General features: G+C 36.6%; 1 non-coding gene across 1 annotated transcript; it reads left to right on the forward strand.

The window, feature by feature from the left end:
• Nucleotides 1-315: 315 nt before the first annotated feature.
• Nucleotides 316-422, forward strand: LOC139856586 (small nucleolar RNA R71). Its single transcript, XR_011762058.1, has one exon. It is a non-coding gene; the product is annotated as a small nucleolar RNA R71 (small nucleolar RNA).
• Nucleotides 423-20,435: the final 20,013 nt, after the last annotated feature.

The following is a 20,435-nucleotide window of genomic DNA, read 5'->3' on the forward strand; positions in this document are numbered from 1 at the left end:
CCACCGCATTGCTCACAACTAATTCGTATTGCGTGAATATCTTTAGTCATCTTTTCCATTCGTCTCTCGAAAGCATCTATTTTTGCGGAAATGGAATCAAAGTCATGGCTAGAATCGTCTCTAGCCGCTTTAGATGAACGAAAAATATCTTTTTCCTGATGCCACTCATGAGAGTGGGAGGTTGCGTTATCAATAATTTTGTGAGCTTCAGTTGCGGTTTTCTTCATAATGGAACCACCAGCTGATGTGTCGATGTCTTTTCGTGTAGCGACGTCGACACCTTGGTAGAATATTTGTACTATTTGATAAGTGTCTAAACCGTGCTGAGGACATCCTCTCAACAACTTTTCGAATCTTGTCCATGCCTCATATAATGTTTCATTTGGCTTTTGCGCGAACGCAACAATTTCTCCTTAAAGTCTTACGGCTTTAGATGCCGGAAAGAATCTTTTAAGAAATTTCTCAACTAAAACATCCCATGTGTCAATCGCTCCTTCAGGTAACCATTCTAACCAATCTTTGGCTTCTCCCTTTAAAGTCTAGGGAAACAACATGAGATAGATATGTTCATCCTTAACTTCTCTGATTTTGAATAGAGTACAAATCCTATTAAAGGTTCGAAGATGTTCGTTTGTATCTTCTTTTGGCGTACCACTATATTGGCATTGATTAGTTACCATGTGTAGAATTTGTCCCTTGATTTCATAATCTGGCGCATTAACATCTGGCTTAATAATGGCGTGACCTTGGCCCGTGCGTGTGGCTCTCATTCGGTTTTCCATACTTAGAGGTTCCGTTACTTCCATAATTGAATTTGTTAAATCTGAATCACTAGAGGATTCTGATTTAATGGTTTCTTCCTCGACAATCTCTGGATGAGTAATTTGTGGTTCCTGAGGAATGATTAGTGGTTCAGGATCTCTGAATTGTCCTTGAATATCCTCCGGGTTCTCAATTGTGAGGTCGGGTTCAAAAAATGGATTATCGAGAATTTGAATTGGAGTACTTGGTCGACTAGATGATGATTCTAAAGAAAAATCAACGGCGATAATATTGGCTAGATGTCTTGATCGGGTTACAGGTGGTGAACGTATGAAAGGTGGTGAACGTTTTGCTCGGTGCATTCACTGAATATCCTATTAGTTATAAAGATAAGAATTGTATAAGTTATCAAATTAATAGACTTTTCTGATTTTGCCCACGTTTCGAATAGCCAATAGATGCAACAGGTAGCCAGGACCCTTTAAATCGGAAGCCCACAACTCGCCACTAACAAATCCAACTATTACTACGAATCAGAAAATTTTGGATGTCTATCAATTTAACCGCTTAAAATAATTTTTCGTCGAAATTTTGAAGAAGATAAATCTATGTCCTAAAAACTAGAGCGTAGAAATGAAAAAGAAAAAGAGTGTGTCGAAAAACGTCGAAAAATAAAAATCCAAAAATAAAATTCGAAAAATAAAAATAAGAAAGAAAAACGTCGAAACTTAAAAGTCTAAAAACTAAATCTAAAAAGTTACGCCTAAAGGTATTAAAGCTTAAAAAGAAATCTATATCCAAAACGGCAATAACTTAAAAGGCACTAAAATATATAAATGGCGTCGCAAAATTCTAAAGCGCCTAAATCTTAATTCTAAAGAAAAAGCACTTAAGGGATTTTACGACAAAGCCTAAGAATCTAGAAATATAAAATAACTACGGCAAAATACTAAGTTAAAAACTAATTACGAACAATAAATATACAAATTACGAATAAACGATTAAAAGATACAAATATTAAAAAGAAATATTTTAAAAAGATAAAATTTAAGATTTTATATAAAATATTATTTTTATATTATTCTTTATAATTAATACAAATAAATAAACTTGAATTTACAAATAATAATAAAACTATATATTTAATTAAAACCCTAATTTGATTAAATAATATTAATTATAATTAAACCCTACGCGTATTAAATGTCCGAGGTAACTGACCCTGTCACACTCACTCATGCGGTCGCATGAGTTCTATGCCACAGCATCATGCGATCGCATGGCCTGCTGGCCCAGGTCAGTTTTGGGCTTTTAACAGGCTCGGCCCAATTTAAATTTTAATAATTAATATTTATTTGATTTTAATTTTTTAAAAATATATATTTAGAATATTTATATAAAATATAATAAACTTATATATTAAAATCTTAAAAATAAAAGTACTTTTTAATTTTATAAATAAAGTCTTAAAAATATATATTTATATATATTTTTTATTACAAAATAAAAGATAGATAATTTAATAAAAATAAATTTATATTTTTAAAAGAATCTAAATAAAAATACTTTTTAAAGACAATCTCTTAAAAATATATGTATATATATTTTTTTTATTTTTTTTATTTAACACTTGTTATAAATACAAAATATTTTTACGAAATAATATATTTTTACGAAATAATATATTTTTACAAAAATTTAGTTTACAAAAATATAGCGTTTTGCTTCGGCGTCCCCGGCAGCGGTGCCAAAAACTTGATGTGTGCAGCGGTGTATACGAAATACTATTATTGTTTATTACGAAATACGGTTAAATTACACAAGTTTTATTTATTTATTTATTTATGGGATATACCTAAACCTTGCTACAACACTATAGGCAGTGTACCTAATCGTAGAGTAGTGTAGTTTTTAGTAAGTCCGATTCGTTCCACAGGGAGCTAGTGATAACGTACTATATTTTTAACAACTATATTTATACAAATATATATAATTATATATAGGTAGTAATATTATAAAAGGGGGGTTTACCGTTTAATGACCTGTTTGTCGATTTCAAATATTAAGCGTAAAGATAAATGATGATAATTAAAGTGCATAGAATAAATAACAATATTTAAATGACGATATATAAAATTGCGAATAATAAAATGACAGGAAATAAAAGTACGATGTGAAATACAATAAAATATTTATGCTTATTTAAACTTCCGTAATCATGATGTTTGACGTTTTGATTTTAATTTATTACCCTGGGTTAATTGTCCTTTGTCCTGGATTATTTGATACCTATTTGGTTTTTGTCCATAATAGTCCATCGGTCATAATTATAAAATGCTCGTCAAATTAACCTTATTCCCGAAGTCAAATATTCCAACTAATTAGGGATTTAAACTGTAACAAGGTTTTAATACTTTGTTAATAATTACACCAGGTTATCGACTGCGTGTAATCCAAGGTTTTAATACTTTGTTAACAATTACACCAATTACCCTTGTATGTAATCCACCCCAATTTTAATTAGTCCATGATATATTAATTTATCCACTTGGCCAAAATGAATAATCAATTACCCAATCCAATTGATTAATTAAATGATTGTAAACGATGTCGTATAAACGTCACTAAATAGGATATTCATAGTCATTTTAATAACTATTAGATTAACTAATTTGAAGATAGGTTCGACAGGTTCCAATGAGTTGTCATTCAATTAGACAATACCCCCCACCTATTAATAGTCAATAGTCCAATGTTCACAAGTGTCGGTCTTTTGTCCAAACCCTAATTATGGTACAAAATCCAATAACCCCGTCTTTAATATATAGTCTAACATCACGATTACTTCGACTTAAATAAGCATAATAATAACTTAGTTACGAGATATTAATTAAAAAAGGAAGAACATAGCTTACAGTGATTATTTATCGCGTAGCGTTACACGAACAGAATTTCGACTTACAAAACCTTAAAACATTTCTTACAATAACCCAATTATTATTGAACTTAATTTAAACTTAATATTATAAATATAAATATATATTACAATGATCAGAGGAAGGAAAAGAAAAAGATGTGATTTAATGGAGCAGAATTCGTGGCCTTTTATAGACCTGTCCAGACTTTAGGGCCCATGCGATTGCATGACATTGCTGCCTTATTCTCATGCGATCGCATGGAAGGTGGCTCCAGCTCACATTGTTGTTTAAAACATGGGCGGCTTTGATTTATTTATTATATAATATAATATATATAATTTTATATAATTATATATATATATATATATATATATATATATATATATATATATATATATATATATATATATATATATATATATATATATATATATATATATATATATATATATATATATATATATATTATACTCTTGTGCATAGTTGACTCGTAATTTTAGGTCCGTTGACTCGCGCGTTGATGCTCGGTTTATGTCTCGGTTCCGGATTGCCGAACGTCCTTTCGTACGCGTAGATATCTTGTACTTTGCGTTTTGCAATTTGTAATTTGCACAAAAAATTATTTACCTTAACTCCCAAAATCCGCGCAAGTCTTTTAACTCACTTTTTAGGATGCTTTTGAGTGCACTATGGCTTTAAGGACCCTTTTCCAGTTTTAGTGGCACTTTTTCTTTAATTCTTTAATCTTCGTGCTTCGTCTTCGCATTTATTTATTTAAACGATTACAACTTAAAAATAGAACAATTACAACTAAAAATATTACATATTGGAACGATATTACGCTTAAATATATGTTCATTTAGAGCACTATCAAGGATCCCTAGGAGGATTCTGACGAGGATTCCGAGGAGGAGCCTGTACTGCCACCCTCTACCTCGCCGAAGAAGCGGTACCGCTACGATGGTACTGTTATTCCAAGGGTTAATGGAGGTAAGCCGTTCGTGAACGCACATGGACATTTGGTTAGGGTCACCGCCCGTAAGTGGGTTGTACCATATCCTGCCGATCCGTTTGTGCGTAAGGTCGCCCGCTAAGTGCCGTCTACTTCTAGTGCTACATCCACATCATCTGGACCATCTGCACCACCGACACCACCCACCATCGAGGAGCTGACGAGGGAAGTGCATGCCTTACGTACCCGGGTGACTGAGCTCGAGGACCAGGTGTCCCATATGATGGACATCATTTACCCACCCTTACCCTAGGACTGTTGTATTAGATTTTATTATATACTCTGTTAGTAGTTTCATGTTTTTCATTCCTGTATTGTACGAACTTTAGGAAGTTGTATGCAATTTTTTTTACTATGAATGGAATTACTGTTGTCTGAATTATTGTACAGTGTTTTGTTTAAGCTATTACATGTTGGCTTTTGTGCTATCTGCTGCTTGTTTGCCATGTTTGGTTAACGTGTATTGTGTTGCTTCCATGTTATTTACCTTATGCTGTGACATTGTTGGTTAATGGATTTTGACGTAAGTTGAAATTTTTGTTTGTAAGATCGATGGCAAACGGAAGAGGTTCAAGAGAAATGCCCACCGCAACACAAATTGAGGAGATGATAGCTGCTCGAGTAGCCGAGCTATGGCGAATGCCAATCCACAAGCTCCACCAGCCAACCGGAACACTCAGAATGGGTGCACTTATAAGGAATTTCAGAGTTGCAAGCCCCACAATTTCATTGGAACAGAAGGGCCAGTTGGGCTGACGAGATGGTTTGAGAAGTTGGAATCTGTGTTCTATGTGAGTAACTGCTCCGAAATGAATAAGACTAAGTACGCGTCATGCACGCTGTCGGATGGTGCTTTGACTTGGTGGAATACGTTTGCCCAGGCTCAGGGAATTGATGAAGCTTATGCAACACCCTGGGAAGAGCTCAAGAGGGCTATGATCGAGGAGTACTGCCCCAGAATCGAAATTCAGAAAATGGAAGCAGAGTTTTGGGGAACTGAAGGTCGTAGGAAATGACCTTGATGGCTATAACCGGAGGTACTTGGAGTTAGCCTTGATGTGCCCCACAATGGTTACTCCTGAGTTCAAACGAATGGAACGGTATCTGTGGGGACTCCCCAAGGACATCCAGGGAAATGTCACCTCTTTGAAACCAGCAGATGTTCCGGAAGCTATGCGCATGGCGCACACCCTGATGAATCAAATTACCCGCCAAGAGCCAGAGAAGGTGAAATCAATATGGAGCTAGTAATGGGAAATGTAAGTGGGACGGAAGTAAGGGAAAAGGTTTTGACCAGAACCCAGCTAAGAGGTATGAGAACTTTAAGGGAAACAACGACTGGAGGACCCCAAGCCCCAACCCTAACTATAAAGGTAGCCTTCCTCAGTGTAAGAGATGCTACAAGCATCACACTGGATACTGCAACGTAGTGTGTGATAAGTGTAAAAGGACTAGACACATCGGCAGAGATTGTAAGATCAACGCCCCAACTGTAAGGACAAATCCGAATGGACCAAGGAAGCGTTTTGAGTGCGGTCAGCAGGGCCACTTCAAGAATGAATGTCCTAACAAGAAGAAGGATGGCAGGCCAGCACGTGGAAGAGTCTTCAACATGAATGCTAGAGATGCTCGTGAAGATCCTGACTTGGTTATAGGTACATTCACTATCAATAACCTATTAGCTTCCGTCTTGTTTGATACCGGTGCCGATAGGAGTTATGTATGTAGACACTTTTGCTCTAAGATAGATTGGTCATTAGTTTCTTTGGAGGAGAGTCATCTTGTGAGGTAGCCAATGGAAAACTTGAGAAAGTTGACCAAATTGGCCGAGGAGGTATAATAAACTTAGATGGTGTGGATTTCGAGATTGATTTGATACCCATTAAGTTGGGGAGCTTTGATGTGATAGTCGGAATGGATTGGTTGTCCAAGGTGAAAGAAGAAGTTATTTGTGGTGAGAAGATTCTTCGTATACCTCGCGAAGATGGCGAGCCATTAATTGTTTATGGGGATAGATGTAGCCCGAAGTTGAACCTTATTAGTTGCATGAAGGCATAAAAGGTGATGAGAAAAGGGCGTTTTGTTATTTTGGCGCACGTGAAGAAGTTGGAAAATGAGGAGAAAAGCGTGGATGATGTACGAATTGTGAATGAATTTCCCGACGTCTTTCCAGAAGAGTTACCAGGATTACCCCCACCGCGATCAGTAGAGTTCTAGATCGACCTAATTCCATGAGCTGCACCTGTAGCTCGCGCACCTTATCGACTTGCACCTTCCGAACTGCAAGTGTTGCAGAGTCAACTACAGGAATTGCTAGACCGTGGATTTATCCGACCGAGTTCATCGCCTTGAGGCGCACCTGTTTTGTTCGTGAAAAAGAAGGAAAGATCTTTCCACATGTGTATCGATTATCATGAACTGAACAAGTTGACGATCAAGAATCGATATCCCCTTCCCAGGATTGACGATCTTTTCGATTAGCTGCAAGGATCCAGCTTTTACTCCAAGATCGATTTGCGATCGGGTTATCACCAGTTGAGGGTAAAGGAGAGCGATGTCCTGAAGACTGCGTTCTGAACTCGTTATGGTCATTATGAGTTTCTGGTGATGCCATTCGGTTTAACTAAAGCACCTGCCGTGTTTATGGATCTTATGAATCGTGTATTCAAGCCGTACCTAGACAAATTCGTTATTGTCTCCATAGATGATATCATGATCTATTCTAAAAGTGAAGAAGAACATGAGCAACATCTTTGACTCATGCTAGAACTTTTGAGGAAAGAGAAACTCTAAGCCAAATTCTCCAAGTGTGAATTTTGGTTGAAAGAAGTTCAATTTCTTGGCCACGTTGTTAGCAGCCAAGGTATCAAAGTCGATCCCATGAAAATTGAAGCCATCAGTAAGTGGGAAACCCCCACTACTCCTACTCATATCCGTCAATTTTTAGGCCTCGTCGGTTATTATCGTAGATTCATCGAAGGTTTCTCTTTGATTGCGCGTCCTTTGACCGCGTTAACTCACAAGGGGAAGAAGTTCGTTTGGGAAACCGAGCAAGAGTCGGCGTGCCAAACCTTGAAGCAGAAACCGCACCTATCTTATCCCTTCCTGAAGGTAGTGATGACTTCGTTGTGTATTGCGATGCCTCCCAATAAGGTTTTGGGTGTGTATTGATGCAACGGAAGAAGGTTATTGCTTACGCCTCCCGACAACTGAAGATTCACGAGCGAAACTACACTACTCACGATCTCGAGCTTGGAGCCGTTGTCTTTGCACTCAAACTGTGGAGATACTATCTGTATGGAACCAAGAGCACTATCTTCATCGACTACAAAAGCCTCCAACACATATTCGATCAGAAGCAACTAAACATGAGACAGCGACGGTGGATCGAGACGTTGAAAGATTATGATTGTGAACTTCACTACCACCCTGGTTTAACACCCGTTCATATCGATTATAAATGTTTCATCTCAATTGATTTCATTGCGAGGTATTGACCTTTATATGATACGTTTTACAAACATTGCATTCGTTGAAAGACAACTCATTTCAAAATATAACATTTCGATACAAATGATATATGATTCTCCTAATATGAATGACTAATCTTTTATAACAGTCTTTTTGAACTCAATGACTTGAATGCAATGTCTTTTGAAATATGCCATGAATGACTCCAAGTAATATTGCTAAAATGAGCAAATGCACAGCGGAAGATTTCTTTTATACCTGAGAATAAACATGCTTAAAAGTGTCAACCAAAAGGTTGGTGAGTTCATAGGTTTATCATAACAATCATTTCAATAATTTTAATAGACCACAAGATTTAATTTTCATAGTTAACTGCAGGAACACTCATCTGCAAAAATCATCATACAGGAACACTCATCTGTATAAAATTCATTCATATGGTGAACACCTGGTAACCGACATTAACAAATGCATCTAGAATATCCCCAAATATACAGGTACACTCATCTGTATATAAAATTGAAGTACTAAAGCATCCATAACCTGGATGGGGTTTGTTAGGCCCAATAGATCTATCTTTAGGATTCGCGTCAATTTGGGGGTCTGTTCCCAAATTCTTAGGCTACCAAGCTAAAAAGGGTGATATCCAGTATAATGAACCAGCCATAGAATGTAGTTTTAGGTACTTGTGTCTATTTCGTAAAACAGTTATAAAAACAGCGCATGTATTCTCAGTCCCAAAAATATATATTGCAAAAGCATTTAAAAAGGGAAAAGAAACTCACGATAAGATATTTTGTAGTAAAATATGCATACGACGAAACTGAACAATGCAGGGTTGGCCTCGGATTCATGAACCTATATCAAGTATATATATTAACACCAAATAGTAATCGAACAAGTTTATATATATTATTAATAATATACTTGTTATATTATATGTTATATAGATAAATTTATATTTAATCTATATATTTTATATAACTAATACTTATCATATTAAATTTTAATATAGTAATTACTCATTAAAATATTATTTAATATAATATGTAATATTGATATTAATGTAGTTATGTTTTATGTCATAAATATATTTATATATAGAAAATCTTTATTTGATATATTAATAATAATACTAATAATAATAATGATAAAACTAATTATAATTATGATAAAAATCATGATAATTCTAATAATAATAATAATGATAATTAATAATAAAAATGATAATGATAATTTTTTTTAAATGTTAATTTCAATAATAATACTAATTTTAACAAAAATGATAAATTTAAAAATAATGATACTTTTAGTAATAATAATAATAATAATAATAATAATAATAATAATAATAAAATACTAATAATGATAATAATACTAATAAAAATAATAGTTTTAATAAAAGTGATAATATTAATAATAATGATACTACTAATAATATTCTTACTGATAATACTAATACTAATGTTAATAATAATAATAATAATAATAATATTAATAATAATAATAATAATGATAATCTTAAAATCATGTTAATATTAATAATAATAATAATAATAATAATAATAATAATAATAATAATAATAATAATAATAATAATAATAATAATAATAATAACTAGATAATAATAATAAAACTAATAATAATAATAATTATAATGGAAATACTACCTTAGAGTAACAAGCTTAAAGAAATAAACGTCGCTGCCTGGGCTCGAACCCAAGACCTCTCGCTTAAACACAATCACACCCAATCACTGCTCCACTGGTTACTTTCTGATATTTTTACTACGCAAATTAGTTTTAACTACTATCTTCCTTCTCGGCCCAACTGAAAAGTAAGTACTTGTCCCAGATTTATTTCGGCCCAACAGGAAAGCAGGTACTCGGCCCAGATTTATTTCGGCCCAACAGAAAATATAACATAGTAGCCCATCATGACTAAATCCCTAATCGTGTCTTTATCATAATCTAACAGACAGATTACCGGTACTTTTATAAAGTTTTTTGAATTAAATAAGTCAACAGGAAATAATGGGTGGGGTAATCGGTTCATCATATAAATATTCACTAAAATATCATCTTCTTCATCATTGTTTTTCACGAATCATCATCGTTTCCATATTATAGCAGGAAGAAAAATACAGCAACCTTTTGATGGTATTTTTGTCTGAGAATAGCGAACAGAAACATGATTATTGAAGGAATAAAAATGGAAACAAAGTGGTTATTGTGTCATGAAAAAGAAATAGAATTAGAACAGACGTGTAGCAGCATCAATTAACCATGGCTTTCGGTTTGTGTGTATTTAAATAATGGTGATGGTTTTGTATTAATGTTCTTGGTGGTATCGGTTAATAGCAATAGTACTCTATAGCAATCGTTTGTGGTGGTGTTCTTGAGTGGTGGGTACGGTTTGATCGTAGTAGAAGACAGGAAACAAGTAGCAGTTACAGCGAAGGAAAAATAGTAGGGTTTTTAGTTTGTGGTGTTGATCTTGGATGATGGTTGAGGTTTATGGGTTTCGGTTTGTACAGGAAGCAGAAACCTTCAAGTAAAATGATAAAGTGGTTCGGTGGGTTTGGTGTTCGAAGGTGACGGTTATTGGGTTGTGGGGGTGATAAAGGTGGTTGTTTGATGGTGGCTCAAGCAAAAATGATTTCGAATAATGATGATAGCTATTATGGAGGTTTCATGGTGTGCTAGGGGTGTTCGTTTATTATGGTGATGGTAGTCGATGGTGGGGTAACAGTGGTAGTGTTGGTGGTTCGTGATGGTGGTGTATATGTTCGAAGTGGTGTAACCGAGGGTGGCGATGAAAAAGCTGTTGTTCAAGAAGGTGGTGATTCTTGTGGATTAGTAGAGAAGAAAGAAATAAATAGAAGTGGTGGTGATGGGTTTGTTCCTGGAGAAGATGATATGTGTGTTTAAATATCTATAAGTTATGAATATGTATCATTATGTATACTCCGTGAAACTTATGTAAAGGCAAAACACAAATAGTAATTATTAGTAATTAATAATAATAAAATATACTAATAATAGTGATACACAGTATCAATTAGGAATTCTATGATTTCAATAATTTAACAGTTAAGCCGCCTCTTAAATGGATTGTTGTGCCGATAGTTTTTCACAAACTATTATTTTTTACTCCGTTGTTACTCAGTGGCGAATAAAAGTCTTCGGAAAAATCCCAAATTTTTTACATTAATTTTCTTTATTTATTTTAATCATTATGGTATAAAAATCGGTTATTAATCGTTTAAATAAAAATTAAAACACTGTCCGCGCTCGATCCCAGGTAAAATATAAAAAGGGTTAAAATTTAATAATTAGTTCCTAAATACATTTCTAGTAAGCCTATAATTTATATCACTCATTTTCGGGTCACCGTTTATTTCTAAAATCATATTAGTTTGATTTTAACTTGCTTAATATCAATCGAATGTTAATTGAGCGTTACTGTCGCTTACTGAATAGATTCGAATTCACAATATATTTATATTTAATATACCTTATTTATATATATAGATACATTTTAAATAATAACTTTCATAATATTATATTTTTATTTTTGTTTTACATAATTACATTTAATAACAACAACATATAATATTTCAAATTATATTTCCAGTTATTATTTATATATATATATATATATATACACACACACATCTATTTACAAATAGTTGTTCGTGAATCGTCGGGAATGGTCGAAGGTCAATTGAATATATGAAACAGTTCAAAAATTTTGAGACTCAACATTACAGACTTTGCTTGTCATGTCAAAATAATTAAATCGCAACGAGAGTTTGGTTTAAAATTAGTCGAAATTTTTCGGGTCGTCACACCTGGCAAGGCAAATGTTGTAGCCGATGCCTTGAGTCGAGAGGAAAGAATGGTACCTCTTCGTATCCGAGCCTTGAACGTCACCGTTCACATGAATCTCAATAGCCAAATCCGTGTAGCCCAAGAGGAAGCTCTCAAGGAGGAGAGTATTTTTCATGAGCATTTGAACATTCTCGTCTCTCGATTCGAGGTTAAGGAGACTGGACTCCGATATTTTGGAAGAATTTGGGTGCCTAGTTATGGGGATTTATGAAGCCTAATTCTAGACGAAGCCCACAAGTCAAGATATTCGATTCATCCAGGAGCTGGTAAGATGTATCACGACCTCAAGGAGCAATATTGGTGGCCAAACCTCAAGAAGGATGTTGCGACTTACGTTGAAAAGTGTTTAACTTATTCTAAGATCAAAGCCGAACATCAGAGGTCATACGGGTTACTTCAGCAACTTGAAATCCCCGCAATGGAAGTGGGAAGGAATAACGATGGACTTCATCACGAAGCTACCGAAAACGGTAGGCAGTTATGATACCATCTGGGTTATTATTTACCGTCTTACCAAATCTGCTCACTTCCTAGCCATGAAGGAAACTAATATGATGGAGAAACTCGTGCATATATACATAAAGGAAATTGTATCTCATCACGGTGTACCCTTATCGATTATTTCCGATCGAGATGCCCGTTTCGCTTCTAGATTTTGGCGTTCTTTACAAGAAGCTTTGGGAACACGTTTAGATATGAGTACCGCGTATCACCCGCAAACAGATGGACAAAGCGAACGCACGATTCAAACCTTGGAGGACATGTTACGAGCTTGTGTTATTGATTTTGGGAAAGCTTGGGAGAAGCATTTATCTCTAACCGAATTCTCCTACAACAATAGTTACCATTCGAGCATTAAGGCCGCACCTTTCGAAGCTTTGTATGGCCGCAAGTGCTGTTTTCCTATCTGTTGGGCCGAAGTAGGTGAAAAGCAAATCACCGGACCCGAACTCATCCATGAAACAACCGAGAATATTGTTCAAATTCAAGCAAGGCTCAAGACTGCCCGTGATCGCCAAAAGAGCTATGCCGACCTTAAATGTAAATATCGCGAATTCCAAGTAGGTGACCACGTAATGTTGAAAGTCGCACCATGGAAAGGTGTAATCCATTTCGGAAAGCATGGGAAGCTAAATTCGCGATATATTGGTCCTTTTGAAATCTTGGAGCGTGTTGGACCCGTTGCTTACCGTTTGAATCTTCTGACTCAGTTGAGCGCAGTTCATCCCACTTTCCGCGTGTCGAATCTGAAGAAATGTCTTAATGAACCAGAACTTGTCATAACTCTTGAGGAGTTTATAATTGATGACAAACTCCACTTCGTGGAAGAGCCTGTTGAAATTATTGACCATGAGGTCAAAACCTTAAAATGCAACAAGATTCCAATTGTTCGAGTCCGTTGGAATGCTAAACGAGGACCCGAGTTTACTTGGGAATGAGAGGATCAGATGATGCAGAAGTATCCTCACCTCTTCACAACTCTACCGTCTACCTCAGCTTAAAATTTCGGGATGAAATTTTCGTTAACAAGTGGGTAATGTAACAACCCGACTTTTTCGACTTATATTTGAGCTTGTCACTTTCACAAAACTGCTTATTTATGCGTACTGTGTTATATTATATTCTGGGATCTTATTTCATGTTGATTACTTTCGTTTATATTTTAGAATGTGCTGTTAAGTACTTAGTTACTTAACTTGATCCTCGAATGCTTTTATGACCGTTAGTGTCACTTGACGTTTAGAACGAGCTATGTATCTTGGTACACATTTAACTTTTGTCGTAATTGGAATATTCTGACTACGTAATACTAATTGTTATTTTCTAATAATAATTACTTGGTTTTTGGTTGCTTAATTACGCTTAGTACTTTACTAATGCACACTAGTTAGTCTTGTTGGACTTTCTACCTTGTTGGACTCAAGCCCACCCTACTCTAGCTAATGGACTATTTAATTTGCCCAACTTCAATAAGTTTATGGCCGATATAAATGTAAGATAAAAACCCACTAAGTTAAGCCAACATACTAGCATTTTTGTTCACCATTATCACAAATGTTGCATGGGATCCTAACAATAAACACCACCGTTAGACTACCACTAATCAAAAAGCAAAAAGGTGTCCCCCTTGTCCTCCCAAAACCCACGGCCACCACCCCTCACCACCACTATAAATACTAAGCTATTTCCTTCCATTTCACATTTGATCTCATTTACATTTTACACACAATTGCTCTCTAATTCTCTCTCTAGTCTTTCTCACACTAAAAATTGTAAGTTTTAAATTTTCTTCTTCTCTTCTTCTTTCACACAACATCATCATCATCTTCATAAGATCAAGCTTTTTAGCTTCTTGATCTTGTTATATCTTGAAGATTCAAACTTTGATTTGAATCCTTCAAGAACATGAAAGATTCAAGCTTTCTAGCTTTGAATCTTCATTATTTTGATGGATCTAAGCTTTATAGCTTAAGATCACTTTATTTTTGTTCAAAGATCAAAACTTGTGTTTATGATCTTCATGTAACTTGTAGATCTAGCCTTTTGCTTTAAGGATCTTCAAGAAAATTAAAGATCCAAGCTTTCTAGCTTAGGGTTTCATTATTTTGTTTAGATCTTAGCTTTTTAGCTTATGGTCTCATTACTTTCACTAGATCTTAGCTTTCTAACTTATGGTCTCATTAATCTTGTAAAGATCCAAACTTTCTAGCTTAGGGTTTCTTAATACTTGAGATCTAAGTTATTATTGTAGATCTCACTTACTTGGAACCTTTTTATGATTTTTATGGTGATAAAAATCAAGTCTTCATCATCTCATATGATGTAGATGCATAAACTTGTGTCAAAAGGACAAATGTTGAAACTTTATTGTGTTTATGCAATAAAGAGACAACCTTGATGTTCAAAATTTGTAGAATGTTAGCTTTTACTCTTAGTTGTGTGTTGATGGTTGAAACTTGGTCAAAGTGATGCTAAAACATCAAAGAGTTGTACACTTGAAGCTTACACGCATCAAGGATGAGAACCGTGATGAGCATCAAGCACCAAGAAACCCACCGGAGCACTTGTTTGCTGTTTTTCGGGGTCTGATCAGACTCCTAGGACTTCTGGAAAATTGATTTTCAGATATTTCTGTTCGAGTAGATGACTTTTCGTTCAAGACTCGCCTAAATCCGATACACGGTTTAGGATTTATAGACTCCGAAAGTCACTACACCTTTGTAACGACGTGCTGAAAATTCTGACCTACTCGCGCTTGAACCGTCGCCACGGTCAAACGACATTGAGTTAGGATCTGAATATTGGACAGCGGTTAGAGGACTCACAAACGGAGCCTTGGCCACTGACCACGCATCTTTTTGTTTTGTATAGAGGTCGTAGCACTGTCCAAAGTCAGCCATTCTTTCGATCTCTATTCTTGTTGAAAACTTACTTTAGCTTTTACGAATGATGATGATGATGATGATGATGAAGATACTTAAGACTTAATTTATTCACTTATAAACTTTTAGGGACAATATACTGACCTAGTGATGATTGACTTAGGTTGAAGACCTTTCGGACCGACTTACTACTTGCATACTTTCCGTACCGACTTTTACCGAATTTATCACTGTGAGTTATAGCTCCCTTTCTACATTAACTATTTTTGGGACTGAGAATACATGTGCTTTTTATGTTTCTTGTAACGACCCGACTTCGTTATCTCAAAAATACACTAAATTTTTTTCTGATACAATACATCTGGACGGCGTCTAGCAAAGAAGCCTTGGACGGCGTCCAGAAAGTCTGGACGGCGTCCAAATGATATGCCAGTTACTGATTTGGGTGTCCCACTTACGTGAGCAGAAAACCCGCTTCACGACACTTTTAAACGAAAACCTTTTCACAACATGTCATTATAAGTTAAACTAAGGGATTTCCACCATAAAACCAAGTTTTATAACATCGGGCCCACATCGGCCGTTTTACGAGTTTCGTTCAAAAATACAAGTTCGACCATAAGAGTTTAAATTCCAAACGACACCTAGAGCATGGTGTTTGGGGTTAAACTACCCATATGTTGGCCAAAATTCAAAAGCTAACACATCCAAAAGCATCCCCTATCAAAACAAAGCGGGATCTCAAATCCAACCGAACGCCCTTACCCTTGTCGACGCCCGAGCCTATAAAAAGGTAAACAACGAGAGGGTAAGCAAAGCTTAGTGAATGCAATAATTATACACATACATATATAATATACCTATTTGCAAACACTTACACACATACCGCATACATGCTAGCAACACAATTAGCTTATCATCTCAATACAAAGCTATTAACCTCTGATACCACAAGCTATCACAACAATAGCATATATATAACTCGAATAATGCAATATGCTTATGCTACAACACAATAACCATGGTTAACCAATCATACAAGGAATGGTACTTGAATTTCCCATCGGTGTTCATAACAACCATTAGAGTACTTAACACATCGTACACTAATCCCACGGGTGGCATCTTAACACGTCGATGCTTCACCCCGGGTGGCATCTGAACACGTCGATACTTCACCCCGGATGACGTCATAACACGTCGACACTTCATCCGTTAACTTCCTGGAGTGGCATCTTAGCACATCGATACTTCACTCCAGGTGGCGTCTTAACACATCGACACTTTACTCGTCATATTACTTTGAGTGGTGTCTTAGCACATCGACACTTCGCTCGTCACGTGAAATATGGTGTCTTAGCACATCGACACTTCACATCTCACGCTACAACAAATAAATACATTATATACCTATGCATATAATTATTCCACTCACCTTAACACGTCGGTGATGATTACACTTCCGTACTCTTCAAAGCAAAGTACCTAATACATTATGCACATATATCAATCATACATTCAAGTTGGTCAACCAAATTATTCGCCATACAAGTGCCATTTGGCCCATAGTGCAAACGTGACCCATTTGCACCATTCATTCTAACACTAGGTCAGGATTTTGTCAAACCCTTACTAACGATTCAATTATGGTCTTAAAACACTTTTCAACACAAGGTTATATCACTTCGCACCCATTAACCCACTTAGGCCACCAAAGACACATTTGACCCATTTCAAGGTTAACACACCCATTTGGGTCACTATCATACCCAAATACACCCATTCACTTTAAACTCTAAATGTGCTAGTGATATTTAAGACCCATATACACCATTTAACATTTCCAAACCCTAGGTAAGTCATCTTTGGGTCCTCATGACCCAAACTTACCCAAAAACCTCCAAAACTCTAACAATTGAGTTTTATGTTCATCTTTACCCCAAACCCTAACCCTTAAACAATCAAAACAAGGAAATCAAGGTTAAGACTTACCACTACAACCAAAATGTAGCTAGATACTAGATGAACAACTTTAGAACTCGCACTTAGACCCGATTTGACTTTCTTCTTCCTTGATTTGAGCTCTCTCACTCTAGAAACCCTTTTCTCTTTCTAAATTGAATTGGAAGTAGTGTGGTTGTTGAAAATGGAGTAAATGATGCTCCAAAACTGATCTAGGGCCTTAAATTCGGTCCCCATGTGAATTTACCACTTTGCCCACTTTAAAATATCCAAAAACAGACAGCTGGCCCGTCAGACCATTTGGACGGCGTCCAATAGTCTGGACGGCGTCCAGCCCTTCACACTGGGACGGCGTCCCACCATTCTGGACGGCGTCCCAAACAACTAGGAAAACAGGATCTTACAACTCTCCCCCACTTGAACCGGATTGCGACCTCGCGATCCAAGCCGCATGACAAGCAGGAAGATACACCAAAACAAATTCTTCGGATTCTCACGTAAACTCGAAACCCTTACTACAATGCCATTGGACTTTAAAAGTCCTCACTTCTTTGTTATGCAACATTTTAACTTTTTCATCAAGAATTGCCATTGGTTCCTCAACATACTCTAATTTGTTGTTTAAGGAAATCTCGTCCAACGGTACCCACGCCGTGTCATCCGCAAGACACTTACGGAGATGGAAAACATGAAATGTATTATGGATCCCTGCAAGCTCTTCGGGTAACTCCAAATGATACGCAACTTCACCAACCCGAGCTAAAATTTTAAATGGCCCAATAAACCGAGGAGCTAACTTTCCCCGTTTTCGAAATCGAATGACACCCTTCCATGGCGAAACTTTAAGCATCACCACGTCACCTTCTTGAAACTCAATCGGTCACCTTCGTTTGTCGGCTTACGCCTTTTGTCTATCTTGAGCCTTTTTCAAATGAGCTCGAATCATATCAATCTTGCTATTCGTCTCTAAAACCAAATCGGTACCCCCGATTTCTCTTTGACCCACTTCACCCCAACAAATTGGGGTTCGACACCTACGCCCATAAAGCATCTCATAAGGTGGCATCCCGATACTAGTATGATAACTATTATTGTACGAGAATTCCACCAATGGTAAGTGCTCATCCCAACTACCGCCGAAATCAATAATACACGCCCGTAACATATCCTCCAATGTTTGATTCGTACGTTCGGTTTGACTGTCCGTTTGAGGATGATACGCCGTGCTCAATTTCAATTGTATACCCATATCTTCATGAAACTTCTCCCAAAACCGAGATGTGAAACGGGTATCTCGATCCGAAATAATAGATATAGGAACCCCGTGTCTCGATATCACCTCCTTGATAAATAACTTAGACAAAGCCTCCGATGATATCGCTTCCCGAATGGGAAGAAACAAGGTACTTTTTGTCAATCGATCAACTATTACCCAAATCGAGTCGTATTGGGTTCTCGCCGTCTTTGGTAACTTTGTGATGAAATCCATGGTAATGTGCTCCCATTTCCATTTCGGAATTTCTAACGGTTGTAACTTACCATACGGCTTTTGGTGTTCGACTTTGACTTGCAAACACGTGACGCATTGTTCAACATATTTAACAACATCACGTTTCATGCCCGGCCACCAATACTCTTTCCTCAAATCAAGATACATTTTCGTCGTGCCCGGGTGAATGGAATACTTTGACTTATGTGCTTCATCAAGTGCACTCGTCGGAAATCTCCCATTCTAGGCATCCACACTCGTCCTTGGAAAGACAACAAACCATGCGGACCTAAAGTAATAGACTCCGTTTGTCCCACGATTCGTTCCTCATGCTTATTGTTAACAAAAGCTTCAATTTGAGTCTCGCCAAGCTTTACAAGAAAATCGTTAGTAATAATCATGCGTAACGATCCTACTCGTATCGCCGGATGTTGACTCTTCCGACTTAACGCATCCGCGACCACATTCGCCTTACCCGGATGATAAAGTATTTCACAATCGTAATCTTTTACCACATCCATCCATCTACGTTGACGATAATTCAAATCTCGTTGGTCAAAAAGATGTTTTAAGCTCTTGTGATCCGAATAAATCGTACACTTGACACCATACAAGTAATGGCGCCAAATTTTCAACGCATGAACGACCACCGCCAACTCAAGATCATGAGTCGGATATCTCGTTTCGTGTTCCTTTAATTGTCGAGAGGCATACACGATGACTTTACCTCGTTGCATTAGAACACAACTGATCCCATTTAAAGAAGCATCACAATAAACCGTCATGTCTTCTACACCTTCCGGCAACACTAAAACCGGAGCTTGACATAACTTCTCTTTTAGCAATTGGAAAGCGATTTCTTGCTCGTTTTCCAAATTAAATCTCGCGTTCTTTCTCGTTAGCTTTGTCAAAGGAGAAGCGATTTTAGAAAAGTCTTGGATAAACCGACGATAATAACCGGCATATCCGAAAAAACTTCGGATTTTCGTAGGCGTAGTTGATCGTCCCCAACTCTTCACCGTCTCAATCTTCCCGGATCTACTTGAATACCAACCTTGTTCACAATATGGCTAATGAATTGAACTTCCCTTAGCCAAAATTCACATTTGGAGAATTTTGCATACAACTTCTCCTTCCGCAACGTCTTCAACACACCACGCAAATGATGTTCATGTTCCTTCATACTCTTCGAATAGACAAGTATGTCGTCAATGAACACAATCACTGAATTATCCAACATAGGCTGGCACACTCGGTTCATAAGATCCATGAATGCTGCCGGTGCATTCGTGAGGCCGAAAGGCATAACTACAAACTCATAATGCCCGTAACGCGTTCGAAAAGTTGTTTTCTCAATATCTTCCTCACGGACCCGCATTTGGTGATAGCCGGACCGTAGGTTGATCTTAGAGAAATACGTTGCACCTTGGAGTTGGTCAAACAAATCGTCAATCCGAGGCAATGGATAATGATTCTTTATCGTCACTTTGTTCAACTCCCGATAATCGATGCACATCCGCATACTACCATCCTTCTTCTTCACGA

Source organism: Rutidosis leptorrhynchoides, chromosome 6 (genome assembly GCF_046630445.1).
Source record: "Rutidosis leptorrhynchoides isolate AG116_Rl617_1_P2 chromosome 6, CSIRO_AGI_Rlap_v1, whole genome shotgun sequence".
NCBI classification, from domain to species: Eukaryota; Viridiplantae; Streptophyta; class Magnoliopsida; order Asterales; family Asteraceae; genus Rutidosis; species Rutidosis leptorrhynchoides.